The sequence below is a fragment of the Carassius auratus genome, unplaced genomic scaffold (assembly GCF_003368295.1).
Source record: "Carassius auratus strain Wakin unplaced genomic scaffold, ASM336829v1 scaf_tig00046503, whole genome shotgun sequence".
Taxonomy (NCBI): Eukaryota; Metazoa; Chordata; class Actinopteri; order Cypriniformes; family Cyprinidae; genus Carassius; species Carassius auratus.
The window spans coordinates 22,501-26,388 of NW_020526982.1; the positions used below are offsets into that span (position 1 = coordinate 22,501).

The window sequence follows — 3,888 nt, forward strand, 5'->3', positions numbered from 1 at the left end:
CGGGCATAGCCAGGTTGGTATGGCCGTAAGCGAAGTCTGCTGCAAAGAGAGGGCTATTTAAAGATCAGCCAATCTTATCGCCAGTACATTATATAAGTAGGAAAGAAAGCCCAAAAGCTTAAAGCACCTGGTATTCCTAGGCAGTCTCTCATCAAAGTACTAACCAGGCCCAAACCTGCAAATATTCAGAGATCGGGCATTGACTCTTTTTTTTTTTTTTTTTTTTTTTAATGAAAGATTATTATATCATTCGTGAAATTTTCCAAAAAGATTAAAGCACCTGGTATCCCCAGGCAGTCTCCCATCCATGTACTAACCAGGCCCAAACCTGCAAATATTCAGAGATTGGGCATTGACTCTATTTTTTGGCAAAATTATTATATACTAAGTGAAAAATGTCCAAAAAGCTTACAGCACCTGGTATTCCCAGGCGGTCTCCCATCCAAGTACTAACCAGGCCCAAACCTGCTTAGCTTCCGAGATCAGACAAGATCGGGCATAGCCAGGTTGGTATGGCCGTAAGCGAAGTCTGCTGCAAAGAGAGGGCTATTTAAAGAGCAGCCAATCTTATCGCCAGTACATTATATAAGTAGGAAAGAAAGCCCAAAAGCTTAAAGCACCTGGTATTCCTAGGCAGTCTCTCATCAAAGTACTAACCAGACCTAAACCTGCTAAGATTCAGAGATCGGGCATCGACTCTTTTTTTTTTTTTTTTTTTTTTTAATGAAAGATTATTATATAATTCGTGAAATTTTCCAAAAAGATTAAAGCACCTGGTATTCCCAGGCAGTCTCCCATCCATGTACTAACCAGGCCCAAACCTGCAAATATTCAGAGATCGGGCATTGACTCTATTTTTTGGCAAAATTATTATATACTAAGTGAAAAATGTCCAAAAAGCTTACAGCACCTGGTATTCCTAGGCAGTCTCTCATCAAAGTACTAACCAGACCTAAACCTGCTAAGATTCAGAGATCGGGCATTGACTCTTTTTTTTTTTTAATGAAAGATTATTATATAATTCGTGAAATTTTCCAAAAAGATTAAAGCACCAGGTATTCCCAGGCAGTCTCCCATCCATGTACTAACCAGGCCCAAACCTGCAAATATTCAGAGATCGGGCATTGACTCTATTTTTTGGCAAAATTATTATATACTAAGTGAAAAATGTCCAAAAAGCTTACAGCACCTGGTATTCCTAGGCAGTCTCTCATCAAAGTACTAACCGGACCTAAACCTGCTAAGATTCAGAGATTGGGCATTGACTCTTTTTTTTTTTTTTTTTTTTTTTTTTTTTTAATTAAAGATTATTATATAATTCGTGAAATTTTCCAAAAAGATTAAAGCACCTGGTATTCCCAGGCAGTCTCCCATCCATGTACTAACCAGGCCCAAACCTGCAAATATTCAGAGATCGGGCATTGACTCTATTTTTTGGCAAAATTATTATATACTAAGTGAAAAATGTCCAAAAAGCTTACAGCACCTGGTATTCCCAGGCGGTCTCCCATCCAAGTACTAACCAGGCCCAAACCTGCTTAGCTTCCGAGATCAGACGAGATCGGGCATAGCCAGGTTGGTATGGCCGTAAGCGAAGTCTGCTGCAAAGAGAGGGCTATTTAAAGATCAGCCAATCTTATCGCCAGTACATTATATAAGTAGGAAAGAAAGCCCAAAAGCTTAAAGCACCTGGTATTCCTAGGCAGTCTCTCATCAAAGTACTAACCAGGCCCAAACCTGCAAATATTCAGAGATCGGGCATTGACTCTTTTTTTTTTTTTTTTTTTTTTAATGAAAGATTATTATATCATTCGTGAAATTTTCCAAAAAGATTAAAGCACCTGGTATCCCCAGGCAGTCTCCCATCCATGTACTAACCAGGCCCAAACCTGCAAATATTCAGAGATTGGGCATTGACTCTATTTTTTGGCAAAATTATTATATACTAAGTGAAAAATGTCCAAAAAGCTTACAGCACCTGGTATTCCCAGGCGGTCTCCCATCCAAGTACTAACCAGCAGACATGGGGACTTGTGACTTGGTGACTTGGACTCGAGTCGACTCGAGTCGCTATTTTTAGGACTTGAGACTTGACTCGGACTTGGAAGTTAAAGACTCGGGACTTGACTTGACTTGAGACACGATGACTTGAATGACTTGAGTGTTAATCACATCATGTTTTCAGTTTGAATATAAAATATATAAATTATTTTTTAAAATAAAGTTGATTACTCAGCTGGAGCGCAGGCTGAGGTCGTGACTGGATCAGGACACTATCATCAGTAATGCCCTCTCTACCTTACACACACCACGCCCACTTAAATCAGATATCACATCACATCGACATGTCAGCCTGAGAGGTACAGAGGGTCATCGCTTTTGTCTTCAATAGTTCGCGCCTAAAAACGCGTGGAAAACGCTAGTCGCGCCGCTTTCTCCTTCTTTCCAAAGCGCTCGGACAGAAGTGCTCCTGGGGCGTCTGTCGTTGCTAAGCATCCATGACACGCTCTCTCTCAATGAAGACGCTGAAATTTCAGCAAAGTATAAATGGATTTGCAGCACTAAAAATCGCTCGCAGTAGCTCTGCTACTAAATTCATTTCAAAATGGCAATCCATATACAGCTATGAACAGCTGTTCCTTCATCTTAGCTGAGCTGTCAACGTTGATACGGGAAAGGATGAAGCTGATTGGTTAGTTATTGTCACATGACCTGGGGGCGCTTGCGGCATTCTGAAAAGTTTAGATGTTTTTAACTCGATGCGGCTATCATTATGAGCGCGCATAACGCTAGTGAAGGGAAGTTCGGATCATTTTACCGACTCGGACTTTTGAGTCTCGTTCAGCAAAATGAACGAATCTTTTTTCGAGTCATTTCGTTCATTTCGTTCATTTTAGCAAAATGTTATTAAAATATTAAGTGCTACCTCCCCAACACATCTAGTACTTACGCAAAGATGATCACACGACAAACAATACAAAAATAAAATGCTATGAGATAAAGAAAAAAATACTCATTCTTTACCTGGGTCTTCAGTCTGTGATTAGCTCATCTCACCTCTTATCTGACAAGAAGTCTTCAGGTTTAAGTCATTCCTTAATCACGTGACAGCCCCATACGCAAAACTAACGCGGTCTTGAGCCGGAAAGAGAATTGATTAGTTCATCTCATGAGTCTTTCGGGTCGAGTTTGACTCGTTCCTTAATCACGTGACAGACCCATACGCGAAACTAACGCGGTCTTGAGCCGGAAAGAGAATTGATTAGTTCATCTCATGAGTCTATCGGGTCGAGTTTGACTCGTTCCTTAATCACGTGACAGCCCCATACGCGAAACCAATGCGGTGAGCCGGAAAGAGAATTGATTAGTTCATCTCATGAGTCTTTCGGGTCGAGTTTGACTCGTTCCTTAATCACGTGACAGCCCCATGCGCTATTTCTGACATTTGTCACTGTGTTTTTGTTACTGTTTGTTGAGGATCTGTGGTTTGTTATTATTTTATAAATAAATAAAACCCTGTTATAAATAAAATTTTGATTAATTTGTCTTCTTGACTGTCTATCGGTAAATAAACACTAGGCTATATAATAATATAATAATCCAAGCTTACAATAAAAAGTATTTATAGACTAGTTTGTTCATTTTTACTCCAATTTTGAGTTTGCTGGTATAATAATTGCTTTTCCTAGGCAGACTTGACATATTGGTGTAATATATGTATAAGAAGATTGCTCAAAAAAGGACATAATGACATACATTAAAAGCAAATAACATTTTGAATTTGAATTATTAATGTTAAAGACAAATGTTAAAGACATTAAGGTTATGATAACTTCAGCTTTAACAGTTTTAACCCAGCTCAGAGTGAGGAGTTTCAGATCCTGGTTC

The 3,888-nt window shown here is 39.2% G+C and overlaps 3 non-coding genes across 3 annotated transcripts in view; all 3 read right to left on the reverse strand.

The window, feature by feature from the left end:
• LOC113088613 (5S ribosomal RNA) overlaps window positions 1-31 on the reverse strand; it is a 119-nt gene extending 88 nt beyond the window's left edge. Inside the window, exon 1 of the ribosomal RNA XR_003286133.1 lies at window positions 1-31. This exon is cut by the window's left edge and continues 88 nt beyond it. This is a non-coding gene — a ribosomal RNA (5S ribosomal RNA).
• Window positions 32-405: 374 nt separating this feature from the next.
• Window positions 406-524, reverse strand: LOC113088621 (5S ribosomal RNA). Its single transcript, XR_003286141.1, has one exon. It is a non-coding gene; the product is annotated as a 5S ribosomal RNA (ribosomal RNA).
• Window positions 525-1,474: 950 nt separating this feature from the next.
• On the reverse strand, window positions 1,475-1,593 carry LOC113088614 (5S ribosomal RNA). Its single transcript, XR_003286134.1, has one exon. It is a non-coding gene; the product is annotated as a 5S ribosomal RNA (ribosomal RNA).
• Window positions 1,594-3,888: the final 2,295 nt, after the last annotated feature.